At 38.0% G+C, this 25,331-nt stretch overlaps 1 protein-coding gene across 1 annotated transcript in view; it reads left to right on the top strand.

Moving 5' to 3' along the window:
* LOC150102840 (ketimine reductase mu-crystallin) overlaps positions 1–25,331 on the top strand; it is a 222,630-nt gene that overhangs the window by 139,063 nt on the left and 58,236 nt on the right. The gene's annotated exons all lie outside the window — the stretch shown is intronic.

The following is a 25,331-nucleotide window of genomic DNA, read 5'->3' as shown; positions in this document are numbered from 1 at the left end:
AAATATTAGAATTTGTTCGAGATACCCTGCACTGATTATACAACTTCTCTTTAATGAATCTATGAAAGGTTGGAAGCCTTTAGTATCTTGATGTGTGTGCATGTGTGTGTGTGTATGTGTAGGCTAAAGGTTACATCAGCACTGTCCAACATCTACAAGCTATAGGGCCAATTTGTTCTGTAAGTTGATGGTGAACCACAAAAAATAAATAATATTCATACATAAATTGCAAAAAAAAAATAATAATAAATAATAATAATAATAAAAAAATAATTTCATAACAATATTGCTTCAAGAAAGTTTATATATATATATATATAAATACGAGGGTGGTCTGTAAAGTTCTCGGCCTATCAATGAAAAAACTAATTTATAATTTCAAAATTATTTTTATTTTTCAACAACATAATCAAAAATGATTACGAACCCAAGACCATGAAAAAAAATCCTCCACACACCTCCTACAAGCATCCAGCAGAAACAAGATTTCAAAAACGCCATCATGCTTCCATATATCAAGAATATTACAGACAAGATGGCTAAATTACTAAACAAACATAACATCAAAGTAGCCTTTACTGCCGCTGGAAAAAATTTAAAGATTTTTGTATCCCCCGAAACCTCCACATCATCCTTTAAAAAAACAAGGTATTTATAAGATGTATTGTTCTTACGGCATCTTCTACATAGGACAGACAGGAAGATCTGGGGAAATACGCATGAAAGAACACCAAAAGGATGTACAAAACAGAAGAGAACACAAATCAGGTCTAGCTTTCCATACCACTTCCACCAGCCACAATGTACTCTGGCAGAAAACAAACATGTCTTATATAGAAAAAAACTGTTACATAAGGAAATTTAAAGAAGCGGCAAACATGCTTAGAATTCAAACACAATGCAATAAAAACCAAGGCGTAATTCTACACCAAGTTTTGTCAGCTTTGATAAAAAATATACCCCAGTCAGACCTCGGACACTATGATCGTGAACAATAGAACTTGGCATCATCCAGCATTGTTTAAACTTAGCACTGCTTTGAACCTGCTTTCTGATTTTTTAATTTTATAAACAGTCAGATGGCAACAACTGTATAGTATGAACTATTAATTTCTCTTTTTTGTTGTTTTAACTTTCAGTTACCTTTTACCCCTGAAGATGTAAGTCAAACGACTTACGAAACTTGTCGGGTTTTATTTCTTTATTGTGCTTTTAGCTTAATAAAAAAATTGTGGTCCAATTACTGTAATATGCCTTATGAATATAATCTCCCTTAAGACTAATACATTTATTCCAGCCATGCTCCAGCACCATTATCCTGTCCCTGTAGTGGTTCTCACTAAGATCTGCAAATAGTGCACTCAGGACTTAATCTTGGGGAGGGAGACCCCCCCCCCCATTTGAATAGATGATCTGAGAATACACACTACGCATTACATATGACCTATGACTGAGCATCTGCAATGATTGCTAATTCATAACTAGTATAGAAATAGAAGACACAACACAACATAAATACATTTTAAAAAAAAGAATTTTAATGAGGAAAAGATTTTTGGAAAATTTTCTAGTGTTTTTTTTCCTTTTTCTTAGTGGGACCAGGGGGCCCCTTTCCTCCCACTCTGGGTGTACCATTAACTGCAATAACCTCTTGATTTGAAGAAAAATGCTGACCAGCGAGGAAGAACTTTAGTTTTGGGAAGAGATAGAAGTCAGAGAGAGCCAAATTTGGGGAATAGGGTGGATCTTCCAACGGTTCATAGTGAAGATCCCTTACTTTTTCCATTGCCAAAGCACTTTTGTGGGCACGTTCATTGAACTGATGAAAGATGATTTTTTTCTTCTGCAAACCGGGTCGGTTCTCATGAATTTTTTCGTCTAGTCTGGTTAAAAGATCAGAATAATATTCCCCAGTTATTGTTTTACCCTTTTCAAGATAACCAATAAAGAAAATGCCTTTAGTATTCCAAAACACCAATGCCATGACCTTTCTTGCTGATTGAACTGACTTTGTCTTCTTTGGTGCTGAATATCTGGCTTCTGTTCACTGTTTTGACTGATGTTTGGATTCTGGTGTGTGTGTATTAGTAAATCCAATCTCATCCATAGTAATAAATCGACGTACAAAATCAGTTTTATTCTTGTTAAAATGCTTCAAGCACTGTTCAGAGATTTTCATGCGAGTGTGTTTTTGATCTGCTGTGAGCAAGCACGGCAGCCATCTTGCAAAGCTTTTTCATTTGCAATTTTTCATGCAAAATATATCCTACACGTTTTTTTGAAATGCCTATAGTCTCAGCAATCTAATGCACTTTGACTTGCTGGATAGGTGGGTGGTTGATGGAGAGATACTAGAGAGTTGTTTATTCAGGAGTAGAGTCCAAAAGACAGCCTGTAACTAGTGGTGTGCTGCAAGGGTCTGTTCTTGGACCACTACTATTTAATTTGTTCATTAACGATATAGAAAAGGATCTGAGAGGAACGGTTCAGTTGTTTTCTGATGATGCAAAGTTGGGTAGGGCAATCAGAAGATGTCAAAATTTTGCTGGATGATTTGGATAGATTGGAGGTCTGGGCTAAGGAGAATGGATGTCAATTTAATGTGGCAAAATGTAAGGTTATGCATTTTAGGGTGAAAAGATTAGCAGTAGTATATCACATTGGTGGAACTGTACTCCAGGAGATTGATGAGGCCAGGGACTTGGGAGTGTTGGTGGATAGGGAGTTGAAGTTTAGGGGGGGGGGTGGCACATTGCAAAAGTGGCTAAATCATCTTATCAAATAAATCACTTGGATGCTGAAGAATACTTTGTCGAGCAGAGATAAGCAAGTTATTGGTCCTCCGTATCGAGACTTGATAAGACCCCATCTCGACTACTGTGCCCAGATCTGGTCACCTAGGTTTCTTCTCGATGGGGAGGAGGTTGAGAGGATCTGGAGGTGAGTGACCAAGATGATAACAGGTCTATGGAATGAACCTTATGAGAACAGGTTGATAGAGGATATTTTTGAGAACAGGACTGGTGGTAGGAGGACTAGGGTGCCATCCATGGAAGCTGGGCAAATGTGTGGTTAGTAAGGGTGTTAGAGCTGGGATTTTTACTTTTAAAGTGGTGAATGAGTGGAATACAGTGCCAGAGTCTGTTGTGGGTGCTATGACAGTGAATGAGTTCTAGGCAAAGCATGATAGATACTGTGTGAATGTCGAATGGTTGTGATGGACATGTTTAGGGCCTGCCTCCATGAGTCTAAGGACTCTTTTGGGTCGCCCGTAATAATAGTAATAACAATATCGGTGATATTGCTATTCTGTGGGTGTTTACTGCACATCTGGCACAGCCTGAATATATGCCTCTGAGTTGTATATACAATATTTACTAATAATTGTCCAGACACTTTAACCATTTACAATTGATATCAGCAGGTGAATCCTAATATCAGATATGTTCACCTTTGGCTTTGATTACCTCCTGCACCCTTTCAGAGAGGCTTTCCACCAATGTGTAGCACACATCAGGTGGAATTTGTCTCCATTCCTCCAGAACAGCACAGAGTTCAGCAACAAATAGAGGATGTGCTGCTCTGGACTCAGTTGTTGCTCCAATTTGTTCCACAGGTGTTGCAGTTAGGACTCTGTGCAGGTCCGGACAGGGCAGTCGTTTAATACCCTTCTCTTTATACCATTCCATAACAGCTGCAGCTTTGTAGTATGGGTCATTGTCATGTTGATAGTAACACAGGTCCATTCCATAAAAACTCTACAGTGTAGACAGTACCTGATTATCCAGAATATCAGTAAACTGAGCTGCCTTCAAAAGTCCAAACACCCTCTTGTCCCTGTAAGTCATTTTCAGCAGCTGTCCTTGGTATTTTCCTCAACTAGTCATGCCAGAATGTTTCCATTTGTTGATCACATTGCCAACCGTTGATTTTGAATGCTCCATTTGCATGGCAATGGTACATATGGACATGCCACCTATGTGACATCCCACAATGACAGCACTCTTGAAGTCACCAAGTTCACATCATGTTGCCACATCACCTGTATTCAACTGCTATGAAGAAATACTGCTTCCTAATATCACTACACTGGTTTTTATGTTATTAACAAACCTGGAATGTTCCTGCATAGAATTTGTAGATACTATATATATATATATGTGTATGCATCTTTATTTCCTTTAGCAAATTTACTTTACATGAAATGTTTGCTTTCTACATGCAGTGACTGCATAATATGAGATTTTTCGAAACTGAAAATTTGAAGAGGATGTGAGCAAATGTGTTAACTTATATACTGTGTTCCATTAATATATATATAATATATATTATAATATATATATAATATATATATATAATTATATATTATATATATATATAATATATAATTAATAATATACTAAGTGCCATTCCAGTTGTTGCTAATTACACTAATTATTGCTAAATATAGTATATGGACTGTAAATGTCTCTGTACTGTATTTAGTGATACTAAATAATTGGAAAACTGCTGGTTTCTTGCTCCTGAAGTGTGGTGTCTGTTGGGGATGAAATGTTTTCCAAATTATAGGAACATTTTCTTGCCAGTATTCAGAAAAAAACAGATGTAATGAGGAAAAATTCATCATTTTCCTGAATAAAAATGTATCCTCATTTTTATTATACGGGTGAGTGGATTGCATCTGATAATCTCCAATAAACTTAGCATATGTGAGATATCTGTTAAGACAAAGAACTGCTGACAAAAAGAAAAAAGAAGAAATTATTATTATTATTATCGAAGACCCCCATGGAGTCAAAGACTTATCGGGAGATCGTTTTATCATACACACAGCTCATCATACCATGCTTTAAACACACTAAAATTCTCTGCAGACACCACACTCTCAAGCAAGGCATTCCAATCATTCACAACATTCACAATTCTGCATGAAAAAAACCTGCCTCTCACTTCCCTACTCACACCTTCTTTATACAGTTTCCAAGGGTGACCTCTGGTTCTCCCCTGATCTCCCACTATTCTCTATAGAATTTCTCCACCATTGTTCTTATAACAACCCCTTACCAACTTGTAGTTCTCTATCATATCTCCGCTCTTCCTTCTCTCCACCAGACTGCAAATTACATCTTCTCAATCTCTCCTCATACTCAACATTCCAGAGGTCAGAAACTACCTTAGTCAGTCGCCTTTGGACCCTTTCCAACATCTCTTCATCCTTCTGAAAACCTGGTGACCAAATCTGGGCACAATAGTCCATGTGTGGCCTAATCAAAGCCTTATACAGTGGAACTAGAATCTCCCTACTTCTACGAGTCAGTGTCCTCTGCATCATTCCCAGAAATCTTTGTATTGTCTTCACAATTTTGGCTATGTGTCCCCTAAATTTCAGACCCTTATCCACTATCACCCTCAGATCTCTTATTTCCTCCACCTCCGACAATATATCCAAGCATAAATTCTGCTTCCCATCTTTGTTTTCCAAATGTTAAAACCTTACATTTAGCAACATTCAACTCACATCCCCATTCCCAATCACTCAATTTATTCAAATCTTCTTGTAAGGCCACAATATCTTCTCTACTCTTCATGGTTCATCCCAACTTTGCATCATCTGCGAACAACTGAATATCTCCATCCAAATCCTCACCAATATCATTAATATACACGTTAAACAGTAATGGCCCTATAACAGACCCCTGAGGCCCACCACTAGTGACTTTCCTTTTCCTGGGTATTGCTCACTCATACACAACTTGTTGATGCCTATCAGATAGCCAGTCTCCTATCCAATGCACTAATCTAATATCCAAACCCATCCACTGTAATTTGATTATCAACTAATCACGTGGTAATCTATCAAAAGCCTTTGCGAAATCTAAGTATATTACTGTGTATCCTTCTCCTCTGTTCAAGGAAGAAGCAGTCATCATATTGTAATAATTAAGTAGATTACTAAAACATGACCTCCCTTTAACAAATCCATGCTGTCCATCAAAGTTAATACCATTGTTATCAACCCAATTCTGGATCCTAGTTCTCACAAGCTTCTCCATCAACTTAACTTTGCCATTTGACAAACAGATAGGCCTATAGCTTGATGCTTGAGTTCTATTGCCTCTTTTATGAAGTGACACAATCTTGCCCTCCTTCCACTCCTTAGAAACTGACCCAGTACAAGACTCGTATTAAAAAATATGTCAAGACTTATATCAACTCACTGGCACATTCCCTCAGACTACGTGGTGATATATTATCACATCCCACAGTCTTATTAACTTATAGTTTACTCAACTCCCCCCATACACCACTTGCTCATTTATAGTCAGTCTCTCCTTCCAATCATGAACTGCTCTCAATCTCTCCATGAAGTCACATTCACAAGATTGAAAGACTTTTATGAACTGCTCATTAAGCTCATATCTTCACTACACCTTCCGCAACAGCTGTCTTTATACCATTTTCTCCAATCAATATCATCCTTCCATAATCATTCTTTCTTTTACTAGCTACATATGGAAAGAACTGCTTAGGATTCTTTTTGGCTTCATTAGCTAACTGTTTATACCTCACTTTAGCTTCCCTCAGCAACCAAGTCCCCTGACTTGCCTGGTGTTACACCTGATATCTTAAGAATGTAGAATTCTCAGCTATCATGGTGTAACATGAAGAGAAATAAATTAAAAATCCTGCATAAAAGCTAATAGGTAATTTAAATGAATTATTTAAAAGAAAAGGAAATATTCTTGCATCCAATAAAATATGAAGGTGTTCGGTTGAACTAACTAACAAAAAGAAAGAATATATTAATGTTGTGATATGATATAAAAGAGAATATTTAACTAAATAAGACGGAAAAGGATTATTCATAAAAGATGATATGTGAGAGGCTAGAGATTAAAATATTAAGTAAATTCATAGAGAAAATTTGAAAGGGGATTAATTAGAGGCTAGCCCAAGAAAAACAACAGAAAATCGCTTAGGGCCGATTCCCGGATTGAGACATCGTTTGGCTCACCGACCAAAGGACGTTTGGTCGAAAAACGCCACCCTAATTGGTCGGTGAAGTAAAATCAAGAAGGGGACGGAGAAAATAAGTTAAAGAGGGTGCCGTTAGGAGAGCAGGTATAAAAGGGTTGGAAACCCCCCCCCCCCACGAGGCTTTTTGGTTTTTGTTTTGGTTCTGTTCCCGAGGAGTTCTCTATGAGCTCGGTGGCATAGGATTCACGCGTTTTCCTGAGTGGAGATTGGGGTTATATCTCCATCGTCACAACATGGAAACAAAAGTGAGCGGGATTTCGATTCCGGATTTCCTATGTAAGAAGCGAAGAATGCCATAGATTCAAAGAAAAGGAAACGTATTTTTTGTTTCAACTTCAGTGACAACCACGAGAAAGGGAAAGCTATAAAGATATCGATATCCACGTCGCGAGTCGCACAGCCGTCATATAGATGATTCAAAGTGTGTCCTGAATTACGAAAGTTTAAGACCGTGTAAGCATAGTTCAACTCCAAAAGGAACGTAGGAGTAGCAGATTATTGGAGAGGTTATACCAAGCTAGTTCAATCAGAAAAAGGTAAAGGCCCATGTGGAAACTCAAGAAAGAAAGGTACTGTAAATTATATCTAATGTTAACTAAAATTTGTCTGTAATAGGTCTCATTATTCTGATACGGAACTGTTGAAGTGACAAAGGAAAAATTATACTAGGACTTTAGTATCTGATGGAATATATTAAAGTAAGCTGACTAGTGTTAATGTTATATGAATAATTAAGTGTCCTGAGAATTTTGCATGTCTATTATATTGTATAAGAAAGTTTAAATGTCATAGTTGTGTGTTAGTGCAGTAAAAGGTTTAGTTAATCTACTTGAGTTTGGATAGTGTGAATTAATCTTATTTTTCCATGTCAAGTGAATTTATGTGTTGAATTGTTATGGCAGCATGATCGTAATACTCATTATAAGATCATAGCCTAATTGTAATAAGCTAATGTTAGTTTGTAAGTATTTAGTTTAGCATTAAATTGAGTAATCACAAAAATTGAATTGTACCATGTTAAGGAATTTAATAAACCTTTGTTCAATGATAAAAGAGTTGTCTGAAATTGATGTCCAATGCACCACTTGAAAAATATGAACCTAATCACGTGGGAAATTAATATGTTAAGAAACGAGATAAAGTGTCACGACTGCAACATTGTTTCACTTTCAGACATATTTTAGTTCTTTCTCCTTGTTTTTGTATATAATATCTGAAACTAAATATCCCAAAAGGCGCAGTATAAATACAAATATTAGGGGTACTAAGGGGAGAAGTAACTTAAGTATTAGTAAATTTTTTGGTGATATCTTGTGTGTAGATAATAGTTGAACATAGCTAATCAGAATTTCTCTAATTGGAAATTATAAAATAGAATAAAAATCGTAAAATGGGACACAACATAAATGGCACAGTCGACAGGATGTAGTTTTGCTAATTAAATCTTAATTATAAGCTATTCACAACAAGTTGGTTTTGGTAGCAGATCAGACAACTGAGAGGTAGAAATTTAGTTAATTTTTGTTGAGAATTTTAGAGAGTTAACTAGTGTAAATTGGATGCAAGTATGACTGAACCCTCCAGTAGTTTACGCATGGACAACAGTGAATTTTTTCGTTATATTAACCCACAGCAGGTGTTCCCACAATTTTCGGCTAGGAGACTGATGACGTCCTAAATTTCTTTAGTTACATAGAAGAGCTTAGAAGAGTTGGAGGATGGAGACTGATTTTCAGTTGTTAGTCCTACTCCGAAGTAAACTGGTGGGAAAGGCTAAAGCTTTCCTGTATTCTTCCCCCATTCTCAAGGAAACCCTGGATTACTCCCGATTTAAGGCAGTCCTAATTTCTGAGTTCTCAAAACTGGGAAGCTTGGGACCTAACTTATGAAAACTCTAGAGGTGCTCTCAGAAGGAAAGAGAAAGTGTGGCTGAGTTCCATAACAGGTTACTGACGATAGCTGGTACCCTAAGTGTCCTTAGTGAAGAAAAACCTCACTTGGACTGGGCCATTTTTCAACAATTCAGACAGGGAGTCAAACCTGAGTTAAAGGAAACAGCATTCGATAAGAGATTATCCGATTTAAGAGAATGTTACGATGCTGTAAAGGAACGCGAAAAATTGCTCAGAGACTTCTGTCCCACACATGTTCATAGGTCAATAAACATAATTGAAGAGAAGGGAAATTCTGAAAAGGGGCAAGAACATAATACAGAGAGCAAGACTACTAATGATCAAAAGGATAGTGAGGGAGAAAGAGAAAAATCAGTCAACGTTAATCAAGTAACTGAAAATGAATTAAACATCCATTAACAATCAGGACTAACAAACATAGATGTACGTTCTATAATAAAACAAGAAGTTGAACAGATACAACAGCCCTTAATAGACCGTTTTGATGCTGCACTGAAGCAGCTGGCGGCAGTAACAGAAAGGTCCTCAAAATCAGATATATCTCAGACAGAGAGGACTAATGAGATGCTAAGACAAGAGGTCGAACAATTACAACAGCCGATGATGAACTGTCTTGATGCTGTACTGAAACAGCTGGCAGCAGTCACAGATAAGACTTCGAAATCATCTATCCCTCAACCAGAAAAGACTAATGAATCAATCAGACTAGAAGTAGAAACTTTTCAACAGCCTATGTTGAACCGTCTGGATGATGTAATGCAAAAGTTGGTGGCAGTGACAGAAAGGAAACCCGAAGTGTCTCTACCCCAAACACAGAGAAATAATGAACAAGGAGACAGAAGGGAGCCTCCTAGATGCTTTAATTGTAACAAGATAGGGCACTTAGCTCATAACTGTTTTAGTAATAGGAGACCCTCCATGAAAAATAATAGAAATGAGTTGAAGTTTGGGCAAACTCCTCATAATTATGTAGATAGGCAAAGAAGTCATGAACAACAAAGAAAGTCGAAAATGATAATTAAGGGTAAGATACAAGGTTTGCATTGTGATGTATTGCTAGATACTTGTTCCCAGGCCTCTGTCATAACGGAACATTATTTTCAAGGAATAAAATCCCGTGTATGGCGAGGCATTTCTAAATTAAAGAGACCGATCAGATTATCGGGGATATCGACCTCAAATGTTTATGTAAACAAGAAGGTTAGAGAGAAAATATACTTACCTGAGTTTAATATGTGTGTTTGGCAGGAGTTGTTGGTCCTCTCTAGGACATCTCGTCGAAGCTCACAAATCATCTCGGGAATAAGTTTTCTAGAGAAGTATAAATTCTCATGCAACTTCTCTCGTAATGAAATGTTCCTTATGGGAAGAAAGAGGTCAGGTAAAGAGAGAAATAGTAAGGGAAGGAAGGTTAGAGAATCACATCAAGGCAGGATGAATAATGAGACTAACATCGTAAAAAGTGTACAGTCTAAGAAGGATAATGAAGAATATATTGATAACCAGTCTGATTCTTCATTAACTTCAACATCCGAAGACAACAGCCAGACGGAGACGTACCTCATAACAAACGTCAAAGTAGTAGATAATCAAAGTGTAGAGGAAAGAAAATTAGGGGAGAGTAGTCAGGGAACAATCGCTGTGAACTTGATTGAGAGATTTCAAAGATCTAGAGGTTACTTTAAATACTCAAGGTGGAACATGAACAGGAGACGTGAAGAAAATGTACAATCTAAGCGGCAGTTTATTTATGCCGACTTCTTATGTTTTATATTCAAGCTTAGAAGGGCAATAAGTGAGTTATTAGTTTGGGATTTACCTCTTGCTATGAAGGCTGCACACATACTCACAGATTGTGCAAGATTTGTGAATAATTCAAATGAAAATGGAATTAGGTCCAATACATTACAAGATAGTAGTGTAGTAAAATGTATTCAGAAGGATAAGGCACAGAGTTACATGAAATACATATTAAGTTCGACAGAGATAAGAGAAGGATGCACAGCCAGTGACAGAAGAAAAAAGTATGTCCAATCTAGATATGACCTAAGGCCTAGAGAGAATGGAAAGTTCATCCCCATAAAGAACCGTATATGAGAGGGAAAACACTTCGTAAGAAAAATTTCTCTTAAAGAAATTTTTTGTTTAAAGAGGGGAACCTTTGTTACACCCTGATATCTTAAGAATATAGAATTCTCAGCTATCATGGTGTAACATGAAGAATAAATAAAATAAATTAAAAACCCTGCATAAAAGATAATAGTTGAATTAATTAAAAGAAAAAGAAAGATTCTTGCATCCAATAAAATATATAAAAAATAAAGGTGTTTGTTAAACTAACTAACAAAAGAAAGAATATATTAATATTGTGATATGATTTAAAAGAGAAAATTTAACTAAATAAGACAGAAAAGGATTAGTCATAAGAGATGGTATGTGAGAGGCTAGAGATTAAAATATTAAGTGAATTCATAGAAAAAGTTTGGAAAGGGGATTAAGTTAGAGGCTAGCGGAAGAAAAACAACAGCCTATCGCCCTGAGCGATAGTCTGTTGAGTTTGAAAAAAAAAAAAAAAACGCCACCCTAATTGGTCGGCGAAGTAAAAACAAGTAGGGGCGGAGAAAAGAAGTTAAAGATGGTGCCGTTAGGAGAGCAAGTATAAAAGGGTTGGAACCCCCTCCCCACAAGAGACTTTTTGGTTTTTGTTTTGGTTCTGTTCCTGAGGAGTTCTCTACGAGCTCTGTGGCATAGGTTTCACGCGGTTTTCCTGAGTGGAGATTGGGGTTATATCTCCGTCGTCGCAACATGGAAACAAAAGTGAGTGGGATTTCGGTTCCGGGTTTCTTATGTAAGAAGCAAAGAATGCCATAGAATCAAAGAAAAGGAAACATATTCTTTGTGTTTCAACTTCAGTGACAACCACGAGAAAGGGAAAGCTATAATGATATCGATATCCACGTCGCGAGTCACACAGCCGTCATATAGATGATTCAAAGTGTGTCCTGATTTACGAAACTTTAAGACCGTGTAAGCATAGTTCAACTCCAAAAGGAACGTAGGAGTAGCAGATTATCGGAGAGGTTTTACCGAGCTAGTTCAATCAGAAAAAGGTAAAGGCCCATATGAAAAACTCAAGAAAGAAAGGTACTGTAAAATATATCTAATGTTAACTAAAATTTGTCTGTAATAAGTATCATTATTCTAATATGGAACCGTTGAAGTGACCAAGGAAAATTTATACTAGGACTTTAGTATCTGACAGAATATGTTAAAAGTAAGCTGGCTAGTGTTAATGTTATGTGAATAATTAAGTGTCCTGAGAATTTTGCATGTCTATTGTAATGTAGGAAAGTTAAAATGCCATAGTTGTGTGTTAGTGCAGAAAAAGGTTTAGTTAATCTACTTAAGTTTGAATAGTTAAATAGTGTGAATTAATCTTATTTGTCCATGTCAAATGAATTTACGTGTTGAATGTGTATGGCAGCATGATCGTAATACTCATTATAGGATCATAGCCTAATTACTTGTAATAAGTTAATGTTAGTTTGTAAGTATTTAGTTTAGCATTGAATTGAGTAATAACAAAAATTGAATTGTTCCATGTTAAAGTTTTTAATAAACCTTTTGTCCAATGATAAAACAGTTGTCTGAAATTGCTGTTCGAGGCATGACTTGAAAAATTTCAAGTATTATCTACGCACGAGATATCACCAAAAAATTTACTAATACTTAAGTTATTTCTCCCCTTAGTACACCTAATATTTGTATTTATACTGCGCCTTTTGGGATATTTAGTTTCAGATATTATATACAAAAACAAGGAGAAAGAATTAAAATATGTCTGAAAGTGAAACAATGTTGCAGTCGTGACACTTTATCTCGTTTCTTAACACATTAATTTCCCGTGTGATTAGGTTCGTATTTTTCAAGAGTGGTGCATTGGACAGCAATTTCAGACAACTCTTTTATCATTGAACAAAGGTTTATTAAATTCCTTAACATGGTACAATTGAATTTTTGTGATTACTCAATTTAGTAATCACAAAAATAGAAGACCTGAATGAATAGACCTGACAGAAGACCTGAAAAAGATAGAAGACCTGAATGAATTGTTTCAGGTAGCAAAAGAAAAGAGTGAGAGAGTTAGAATGATTAGTCTTTTGCCACGGTATGACAGTGAAATGGTTAAAAGGAGGGCCATAATTGCGAATGACTTTATGCGTCGGTTATGTATGACGAGTGGTGTGGAATTTGTGGACGTGTGGAGTGAGTTTGATGGGCGAAAGGATCTATATAAGATGGATGGCTTACATTTGAATGGTTATGGTGTAAGAAGACTTGAGAAAGTGTTGCTGAATGTAGTGGATGTGCAAATTCAGGGAAACTAGATTCGTTAAGGGGGGGGGGGAAAGATATACAGTCCTTAGGGAGGCAGTTGAATGTAAGAATGAATATAATATGCTAGAGCAAATAAGGACAACAAACCAGAGTGGGATAGTTAATATAAGGTATCAAGGTAGGGTTGGGGCTAATGGGGGTCTTAAATTCATGTACAAGAATACTAGGAGTATTAGGAACAAGAAGGAAGAGTTTCTGGCCATGGTTGGCACTTCCAGACCACAGGTTATTGGTATTAGTGAAACATGGCTGACTGTAGATGATATAGCTAGTGGGATTGAATGTGATGGGTATACTGTGTTCACGAATGACAGAGAGAATAAAATGGGGGGAGGAGTATTGTTGATGATAGCTGATGAGCTACAGCCAAGGAGAATAGAAGTTGAATTGCAGGATAGAGAAAAGAGCACATTTGAGGCCATTTGGTGTGAGATTGTGGCTAGCAGAACTAAATATACAATTGGGTGCTGCTATAGACCAGGTGATGGAAAAGATGGTGGTGACAGTATGCACAAGCAAATAGAAGAAATGAGTGGAAGGAGGGTGATTATTATGGGAGATTTCAACTATGGTCACGTTGATTGGAGTGAGGAGAGGACACACGGGAGGAAGGAATTGGATTTATGCGTTTATTAAGGGATAACTATCTGCGACAGCATGTAATGGAAAATACTAGGGGTCAGAGAGTGCTTGACCGTAATTACATCTGAGGATTTGGCTGTAACAAATATGACCACATTGCCACCAATCGGTGAGAGTGATCATAGGGTCTTGACTTGGGAGGTGGCTAAAGGTGTAGAATTTTCAATTAAGACAGGGTACATGTGGAATTATCTGGCTGGAAAGTATGACAAGCTTAGGAGTTTGAATGGCTCAGTGCCATGGCATGTACAACTGCAAGGACTAGAAGTTGATAGTGCATGGGAGGTGGTTAAGAAGTGCTTGCATGAAGCAATGGCTGACTGTATACCTAGAGTCCGAATAATAAATCAAGTAGGGGTTAAATGGATGAATAACACCATTAAGCTTGAGCTGCAAAAAAAGAAACAACTATGGAGGGAATTTAAGGAGAAAGGTGACCGGCAGGCACATGAATGGTATAAAGCACAGGCCAGAAGGGTGACGAGTGTGGTAAGGAAAGCAAAAAAGGATTACAAAAGCACATTGGCCATGCGGGCTAAAGAGAATCCTGAACAGTTTTTTAGATATGTAGCAAGTAAAAGGAAAAATGTACATGGCAGAATGATTTTAAAGAATGCCGATGGTAGGGAGGTAACTGAATCAGTTGAGATAGCTGAGTTATTGAGTGAGCACTTTGCAAGAATACATCATCCAGGTGGTGACATTGCAGAAACGAATAAACCAGTAGATTATACGGGAATTGTGGTGAATGAAGTGGAGGTGAGTAGTCTATTGCATAACCTCAATATCAATACATCTGTGGGATTGGATGGTATACCAGCTCGTGTAGTACGAGAAGCAGCTAAAGAATTGTCAGTACCCTTGACCATTTTGTTTAATTTGAGTCTCAGGTCTGGGTTAGTCCCGAGCGGGTGGAAGGAGGGGAAAATAGTTCCACTGCATAAAGGTGGTTCCAAGACCGCTGTTGTAAATTACCGACCGATTGGCATATCAGGAATCATTGTCAAGGTCTTAGAGAAATTAGTCAAGAAAAGAATACAGGATTGGATAGATAAAAATGGGATATTGTATTGGGGACACCATGGTTTTGTGAAGGGTAGATCATGCCTCAGTAACTTGCTCACGTTTTATAACACAGTGACAGCTGAACTCGATAGGGGTAATGGGTTTACAGTGATACTACTGGACCTTGCCAAGGCCTTTGACAGGATACCACATGGAACCCTAATCAGTAAACTGGAGCAGATGGGGATAGATATAGGGTTGGTAAGATGGATAGGAGGGTGGTTGAAGGAGAGATACCAGAGAGTGGTTTATTCAGGAATGGAGTCAAAAAGACGTCTTGTGACTAGTGGAGTGCCGCAGGGCTCTGTTCTTGGACCACTGCTTTTCAATTTGTTCATCAATGGTATTGGAAAGGATTTGAGAGGAAGTGTTCACTTGTTTGCTGATGATGCAAAGTTGCGTAGAGCAATTGTGAGTGCACAGGATGTCAAAATTTTACAGGATGATTTGGATAGTTTGGAGGACTGGGCTAGGAAAAATTGATGTCAGTTTAATGTGGCAAAGTGTAAGGTTATGCACTTTGGGGTGAAAAGAATAGCAGCAGTATATCGCATAGGTGGAACCGTGCTCCAGGAGATTGATGAGGCCAGGGATTTGGGAGTGCTGGTGGATAGGGAGTTGAAGTTTAGGGGGCACATTGCAAAAGTAACTAAAACAGCTCACCAAATTACTTGGCTTCTGAAAAATACTTTAACATGCAGAGAGAAGCAAGTTGTTGTTCCTCTGTATCGAGCTTTGATAAGACCCCATCTGGACTTCTGTGCCCAGTTATGAGCACCAGGGTTTCTTCGTGATGGGGAGGAAGTGGAGAGGGTCCAGAGACGAGTGACCAAGATGATAGCAGGTCTGTGGAATGAACCTTATGAGAATAGGTTGAGGATTTGTGGGTTGCAGAAATTGGACGATAGGCAAAGGAGGGGTGATATGATTGAGACATTCAAATTACTGAAGGGTTTTTATAAGATTGATCCAGAAGATATTTTTGAAAATATGACTGGTGGTGGGAGGACTAGGGGCCATGCATGGAAGCTGGGCAAGAGCGTGGTTGACAAGGGTGTTAGAGCTAGGTTTTTTTACTTGGAGAGTGGTGAATGAGTGGAATAAGCTTCCAGAGTCTGTTGTGGGTGCTACGACCATGAATGAGTTCAAGGCAAGATATGATAGATACTGTGTGAATGTTGAATAGTTGTTCCAGACATGATGTTAGTGCCTCCCTCGATGAGTCTGTCGACTCCTTGGAGTTTCTCTGAACAATAATAATAATAATAATAACTAAATACTTACAAACTAAAATTAGCTTATTACAAGTAATTAGGCTATGATCCTATAATGAGTATTACGATCATGCCGCCATAATAATTCAACACATAAATTTACTTGACATGGACAAATAAGATTAATTCACACTATCCAAACTCAAGTAGATTAACTAAACCTTGTACTGCACTAACACACAACTATGACATTTAAACTTTCTTATACAATATAATAGACATGCAAAATTCTCAGGACACTTAATTATTGATATAACATTAACACTAGTCATCTTACTTTTAATATATTCTGTCATATACTAAAGTCCTAGTATAAATTTTCCTTGGTCACTTCAACAGTTCTGTATTAGAATAATGATACTTATTACAGACAAATTTTAGTTAACATTAGATATATTTTACAGTACCTTTCTTTCTTGAGTTTTTCATATGGGCCTTTACCTTTTTCTGATTGAACTAGCTTGGTATAACCTCCCTGATAATCTGCTACTCCTACATTCCTTTTGGAGTTGAACTATGCTTACACGGTCTTAAACTTTCGTAATTCAGGACACACTTTGAATTATCTATGTGACGGTTGTGTGACTTGCGACGTGGATATCGATATCTTTATAGCTTTCCCTTTCTCGTGGTTGTCACTGAAGTTGAACCACAAAGAATATGTTTCCTTTTCTTTGACTCTATGGCATTCTTCGCTTCTTACATAGGAAATCCGGAATCGAAATCCCGCTCACTTTTGTTTCCATGTTGTGACGATGGAGATATAACCCCAATCTCCACTCAGGAAAACGCGTGAAACCTATGCCACCGAGCTCGTAGAGAACTCCTCGGGAACAGAACCAAAACAAAAACCAAAAAGCCTCCTGGGGGGGGGGGGTTCCAACCCTTTTATACCTGCTCTCCTAACGGCACCCTCTTTAACTTCTTTTCTCTGCCCCTTCTTGATTTTACCAATTAGCATGGCGTTTTTCTGCCAAACGTCCTTTGGTCGGCAAGCCAAACGATGTCTCAATCCGGGATTCGGCCCTAAGCGATAGTCTGTTGTTTTTCTTCCCCTAGCCTCTAACTTAATCCCCTTTCCAAAATTTTTCTATGAATTCACTGAATATTTTAATCTCTAGCCTCTCACATACTATCTCTTATGACTAATCCTTTTCTGTCTTATTTAGTTAAATTTTCTCTTTTATATCATATTACAACATTAATATATTCTTTCTTTTTGTTAGTTAGTTCAACCAAACACCTTTATATTTTAAATTTAGTTTAATCCTTTAAACACCTTTATATTTTATTGGATGCAAGGATATTTCTTTTAAATAATTCATCTTTTAGCTTTAATGCAGGGTTTTTAATTTATTTAATCTTCATGTTACACCATAATAGCTGAGAAATCTACATTCTTAAGATATCAGGTGTAACAAAGGTCCCCCCCCTTTAAACAAAATTTCTTTAAGAGAAATTTTTCTTACGAAGTGTTTTCCACTCCTCCTCTCATCCCCACAGGAACTTGCTGCTTGTTAAAAAAATACCTTGTGAAGTGTATGCATCGAGCTCTGCTACGTGCTTTATCCTGGCTGTATCCCTCTCCTTTTGATTTCCTTCTCATACCTGACCCCTTTGTTGAGATTTTGTTGTCAGATGTCCATTTATCAGAGGCATGCATCCTTAAAGGATAAACTCCTTTCCTGTGGTCTACTTTACCATTTTGTTGGGGCCTAAGGTTGTATCGGGTTTGTTGTAGCATTCTGTCTTCACTCTGATCCTTATAGACCCCATTTTTCGTTCTTGTTAGCATTTGCTTGTTTGCTATGCTTCCCCCCATGAATTGCTCAAACTGGTTGAACCTGGAGAACTGCCAATCTGAGCCTGGCATTTCTCTCTCTCTCCTTGGTAATCAGTACTCTTCTCACTTCTTGAGTGGGCATTCACTTTGCGGTTTCCTCCTTGACAAGGACTGTTGTCTCCTCTTGTAGTCCCTCTATTTCTACATACACTCTCCATTGAATCTCCTAGGCATACCAACCTTTTGGTCCTCGTCTTATAAAGTTTTAATCTATCAGAGTGTACTACCCAAGATTTCCCTGTTCTTTTCTCTCTCTTATTTTAAATGTCACTGGGGACAATTTTTCTTGAATTTCATATGGTCTCGCCGTGCTCCTTCCAAACTTCCCCCTTTTTTATTAACGGAATTTTGTTCTAACAAGACCAGATCTCCAGGATTCAGATCCTTGTATCTCCTCAATTTGTTGGCATAATTTCTTGCCTTTTGTGAGCAAGCTTCACTGGATTCGTACACCATCTCATAGGCAATTCTATTATCAGTGATCAGGCTATTGAGATAATCATCAATATCTGGAAACCCCGAATTCACATGGGAATTCCTGAAATCAAAACCATAGAGGATAACTGCGGGGGCCTCTCTGATGGCGGTATGTAGGGCGGTTCTGCACGCGAATAATGTGTGAGGCAGAAAGGTATCCCAATTCGAGATCTGGAGTCGGATATCTGACAAGGTAAGCTTTAAAGTCCTGTTCAATCTTTCCACCATTCCATTGCCTTGAGGATGATAAGGAGTAGTGAACAATTTCTTTACTCTTAATAACTTACACAATTGTAACATAACTTCAGCAGTGAAGTTGGAGCCTTTGTCAGAGAGAAGTGTCTGGGGTGTCCCATATCTGGAAATAATCAGCTTGAAAAATTTATAAGCTACTGTTTGGGCAGATTGATTCTTAATTGCTACAGCCTCTGGATATCGTCAGAACATGTCTATGACCACTAAAATGTACCTATTTCCTTTCTTGATGATAGGTAGGGGGGCCCACGATACCCATGGATACAGCCTGAAAGGGATGCATGGGGTTAAGGAAGGACTGGAGAGGAGCCTTACCTACAATGCTGGACTTCTGTTGACACAAATGACAAGAAGTCACATACGATTCTACATCTCCCTTCATCCCCTTCCATATATAACGATCACGAACTCGGTTCCACGTTCTATGTATTCCTTGATGGCCTGCCAGATCAGAGTCATGAAAGGTGAACAGTACCCATGGGATCATTTTTTCTGGAACCACGATTTTGTCCTTCCATCTTTCTGTGACGCTTTGCTTAGACAGTAAGAGACCATTCGGATCAATGTATAGTGTGATTGATGGAATCTTTAATATGGGACTTCTCTCCTCTCAAAACTTTCTCATAAATCTCCCCCCCATACTGGATCCCTCCTTTGCTCTTCGATTATGTGATACTTATCCCATACTTGTTGTTCCAAAGAATTGATTCCCCCTTTTCCCTCTCCCTTTTTCTCTGTATATAGGGAAAATCTCCTCTCCACTAGGAATGACATCACTATCATGTGCGACATCCAGAGATCTGGATAGATAGTCAGCGACCACGTTCGCTGAGCCAGAAATGTATTTTATTTCCAAGTCAAATTCTTGCATCTCCAGAGCCCACCTAATGATTCTCTGATTTTTGTCCTTCATTGAGGATATAAACGACAATGGTTTGTGATCAGAACGCAAGATAAGATGTTGTCCTAATAACATATACCTGAACTTTCTTAATGCATAAACAATGGCAAGGGCTTCCTTTTCTATTACTGAGTAATTTATCTCGGAAGATGAAAGTTTCCTACTGATAAAGGCAATCAGTCTAAACCCCTCTTCCTCTTTCTGCTCTACAATGGAGGCGATTGTATCGTTGGAAGCATCAGCGGAGAGATAAAAATCCCTACCCAGTTTGGGATAGGTCAGAACAGGTGACTTAGTTAGAGCCAGGTTTAAGCATTGATGAGCAATCTGCTGTTTGTTTCCCCACTCGAATTTTCTCTCCTTCTTTGTGAGTCTGACTATAGGTTCCATCAATTTGGAGCATTCGGGAATGAACTTCCTATAAAAGTTGATCATTCCCAAATACCTCCTAACTTGCCTTACAGTTGAGGGAGTTCTTGCCTTCAATATGGCAGTCACATTTTCCTCTGTGGGTGTTATACCGTGTTCATTTACCATGTGACCTAAATACTCTACCTCCTTGAGAAAAAATTGGCATTTGGAACACTTTAGGGATAACTGAGCTTTGTTAAGTCTTTCCATGACCCCTATTAATAGTCTCTTATGCTCCTCGATGTAAGATGAGTAAACCAAAAGATCATCCTGGAAACAGATAACCCCTTCTCCCAACATATCAGATAGCACAGAATTCATCAGGCTCTGAAACTCATGGCTGAGTTCCTAGCTCCCTGAGGTAGTCGACACAGCTGATACTTCTGCTATCTTGTGGTGAAGGCAAAGTATTTTCTGTCCTCCTCCTTCAAAGGGATTTGGAAATAGCCAGAGTTCAGATCTAGTTTGGAGAAGTACTTAGCTCCCTCCATGCCAATCAACAAGTCCTCAATCTTGCACACGGGAAAATCTACTGGTATAGTGACCTTATTGATTTCTCTCAGGTCCAGTACAAGCCTTAACTCTCCATTAGGCTTTTCTACTAAAATAAATGGGCTATTCCATCTAGAATTTGACTTTTCAATAATCCCAGCTTTCTCGTATTCTAAGAGTAATTTCTTGAATGTGTCCATGTGCTTTAGTGGGGTCTGGTATTGTCTCACATATATGGGCACATCAGAATTGATTTTAACAGCATGTTGAACCAGGTTTGTACAAGAAAGCGAGCTGATCTCCTCTGTGAACACCTTCGGATATTTGTGGGATACAGACTCAAAGAACTCCATCATGTGTATCCTTTCCTGCTCAGAACTTAAGTTCTTAATGCTATCTTGGATAAGTTTATTCCTCCACATGCTAGACTCCCTTTCCCAATCCTTCAATTCGACCTTCAAGGCTTTGCTCTTCCCTACATGATCTTGCATTCTGTACTGTGGCTTACACTCTTTTCCACATAGGGACAGCATTCCATTTGCAAAATCACACATAAAGTTGTAATTTTCTAAAAAATCAATACCCAGTATGACTTGGTTGCTAGTGTCTGCAACCTTGGGTAAGACTGGCATCTCGTGAGTGACAGTGATAGGGAAGCAAGGTATGGAAATCCTGGCCTTCACTTTCAAGACTGAGGAAAGCTCAACTTTCGCAATTCCCATGATCTTAATGGGTTGACTTAGTTTAGTAAAGCTATTAGAGGTTACATCCTGAAATGCCTTAACCAAATTTTCTGGGATTACCGATATGTGAGCCCCAGTATCAAACAAGAGTTTGCAGGGTATACCCTCAGGGTTTAACTTCTTTTCTCTGCCCCTACTTGTTTTTACTTCGCCGACCAATTAGGGTGGCGTTTTTTTTTTTTTTTTTTGCCAAACATCCTTTGGTCGGCAAGCCAAACGATGTCTCAATCCGGGAATCGGGCCTGAGCGATAGTCTGTTGTTTTTCTTCCGCTAGCCTCTAACTTAATCCCATTTCCAAACTTTTTCTATGAATTCACTTAATATTTTAATCTCTAGCCTCTCACATACCATCTCTTATGACTAATCCTTTTCTGTCTTATTTAGTTAAAATTTCTCTTTTAAATCATATCACAATATTAATATATTCTTTCTTTTGTTAGTTAGTTTAACAAACACCTTTATTTTTTATATATTTTATTGGATGCAAGAATCTTTCTTTTTCTTTTAATTAATTCGACTATTATCCTCTCAGATCCTTTCCTATATCATTAATGAACAAATTAAATAGTAGTCGTCGAAGAACAGACCCTTGCGGCACACCACTAGTCACAGGCCATCTTTTGGACTCTACTCCTGAATAAACTACTCTCTAATATCTCTCCATCAACCACCCACCTATCCATCTCACAAACCCTATATCCATCCCGATATGTTGCAGTTTATGGATTAGAATTCCATGTTCTATCCTGTCAAAGGCCTTAGCCAAGTCCAGCAATATCACTGTAAACCCATTACCTTTATCTAGTTCAGCCGTCACTGCGTGATAAGACTTGATCAAGTTACTGAGGCATGATCTACCCTTCACAGAACCATACGGTATCTCATTTTCATCAATCCATTCCTGTATTTTTCTCTTGAATACTTTCTCCAAGACCTTGACAACGACTCGTGATATGCTGTTCGGTCAGTAATTTGCTACAGAAGTCTTCGATCCTGCTTTATGCAGTGGAACTATTTTCTCCTCTTTCCACCTGTTCGGGACTAAACCAGATCCAAGACTCAGATTGAACACTATGTTCAATGCCACTGATAATTCTTTAGCCGCTTCACATAAGAACCATGCTGGTATACCATCCAATCCCACAGATGTATTCACATTAAGCTTTTGTAATAGACTATTCACCTCCACTTCATTCACCACAATTCCCGTATAATCTAATGGTTCCTTCATTCTTTCAATGTCACCACCTGGATGATATACTCTTGCAAAGTGCTCACTCAGTAATTCCACTGTATCAACTGATTCAGTGACCTCCCTACCATCGGCATTCCTTATAATCATTCTGCCGTATACAGTTTTTCTCTTACTTGCAGCATATTGAAAAAACTGTTTGGGATTTTCTTTAGCTTGCAAGCTTAATGTCACATGCTTAATCTGTTTATTTATCCATTTCACACCTACCTTATTTAACCTTCTCACCCTAGGAATACATTTAGACATTGCATCTGCTAGATAGTTTTTGAAAATCCATAAAGCTGCATTGATTTATTTTCCAGCTAACTCCTCATTCTATGCTACACCTGCAAGCTGTCTCTTGTGCTATTCATAATCACCCTCCCCCTCTTGTAGTTCCACATAGTTTTGTAATCAATGTAGAATTTGTGAAATGATGGGTAATCCTATTATCAGAAATTGTATATTACTATGTAAAATCAGTATACTGATCATCAGCAAATAAAAGAAATTTCTTAGAAAACATAGTCAAACATAATTAAGACAGAAATGAATACACATAAGAGCCACAAATTGTACAAGGCAATTTGCGGTTCCATCAACCCACAGGTATTACTGCCATTCCTTGATTAAACACCTACTCATCATCATTAGGGGGTGCTTAAGGGTCAAAGCTGTATAATTGAGAGGAGACCTCCACATAGCCTTTAAAGGAATGCGGAGAACAGACCAGGGCTTCTGACCTAATGTCCAATCCTCACCTTCTCGTGGTGCACCCTGTTGGGTATCTACTTTGATACTGAACGAACGAGGATGGGCTGGCAATTTGGGATTTCGCCGACCAAATTGTATTCTTATTGGTTAAACCAAAATAAAAAAATGATGGTACAACATGACAAAATTTCATGCCGGCTGGGGCATTGCCCAGTTAAACAAGGTCCCCGTTGTTTTGCCAGGGAACCAGGGTGAACAGCAAAAAGTCAGCTACTGGAACAAATCTGAAAACACACCCCAACTCAATATCATCAGAGTTAAAGATCAGTACTATCAACGTAAGAAGCCTGAATGGCAAAGAAATGGAGCTATCTGAGGAATTAGATAAGTACCAGATCGACATAATAGGGGTGACTGAAACAAAAAAGACCAAAACTGGTGAGATCTTTCTGAGCAATAAATACAAAATGTCATATTCAGGCAATGACAATCAAGGAAAAGAAGGAGTAGCCATAATATTCAACACTAAATACGAGGCTAATCTTCTTGAATGGCAGTCTCAAGTAGAGTAATGTCGGCAAATATGAGAATGGGGAACTTCACAATGAGACTTATTTGTGCCTATGTTCCCACAGAAGGTTCTACTAAGATAGAAGTGGATGAATTTTTTGAGGCTTTAGAAAAAGCAACTGACACAATGAAAAAGGAAAAGTTGGTCCTTGTTGGGGATCTAAATAGCAGAGTGGAAAATGATTGTGAGACATACAAAAATATTTTGGCAAATTTGGAGAAAAGAGCAAAGCTAATAATAATGGCAAATATCTGTTGGATTTCTGCTCAGGACATGGACTGGTTATTACTAACACCATGTTCCAACATAAAAATGTGCACAAATTCACATGGAGAGAAGAGGCTAGGAATAAGAAAAGCCTCATTGACTATGTTATTGTTGATAGTGATGTTTTCTCGCTGGTGCAGGACACCAGAGTGTACAGAGGATTTGAAATTGGAAGTGATCACTATTTAGTCTTGAGCAGGAAAAAATTGAATTTCATATTGAAAAGAATAACATGTAAGAAAGTTTTAAAGCGAATAAAAGTTGAGCAGCTCTCAGATGTGAACTGTAGACTAAAATACAGAAAGATTATTGAAAAGAAAATGAAAGAGTTTGGAGATTCAGTGGCAAACTCTGAAGAAAACATTGATTCATTCTGCCAGAGAGGCATGTGGTGAGGTTGTGTGCAAGGATAAAAAAATCAGAACTCCCTGGTGTTCTGATTTTTTTATCAGAACACCAGGAAGTTCTGTAAAAGCTGACTTATTTGCCAGGAACAGAAGAAAGCATATCAAAAGTTCCTGGCAAATAAGTCAGCTTTTACTCTTACAGAATACAGAGACAAATGTAAGAAAGCTAAACAGTGTGTAAAACTAGCTAAACAAAACTTATGGGAGGACTTTGGCAAGAATATAGAAAATAAATATCAACAAGGTGGCAAAATATTCTGGAGATTGTTGAAGAAACTTAGGAATGGAGGAAAGAGTGCTGTAAAAGGAGTCATGAAAACAAGAGAAAAAGATATCCTTGAAGTATGGAGTAATTACTTTGAAAAACTGCTAAATGAAACAAGCAATGATGACAGTACAGTGATAAAAAACACTGACCAGGCATGCAGTCTGGAATACATATCCATACTTGAAGTAGATAAAGCCATCAAAGGCTTGAAATGTGGAAAGGCAGCAGGAGTAGATGATATTCGACCAGAAATGCTGAAGTATGGTGGTATTAGAGTCTTACAGTGGCTGCACTGCATAGTTCAGAAAGCCTGGACAGAGGGACGAATTCCTGATGATTGCATTAGAGCTCTCATAGTACCCACATATAAAAAGGGAAATAAAACTGATTGTGAGAATTACAGAGGTATTTCCCTAC

This window comes from Typopeltis vanoorti, chromosome 9, assembly GCF_054136105.1.
Source record: "Typopeltis vanoorti isolate ZY-2024b chromosome 9, IOZ_Tvanoo_1.0, whole genome shotgun sequence".
Lineage (NCBI taxonomy): Eukaryota > Metazoa > Arthropoda > Arachnida > Uropygi > Thelyphonidae > Typopeltis > Typopeltis vanoorti.
The sequence above is the reverse complement of the archived record's forward strand: the minus strand, read 5'-3'. Positions and strand labels throughout refer to the sequence as shown.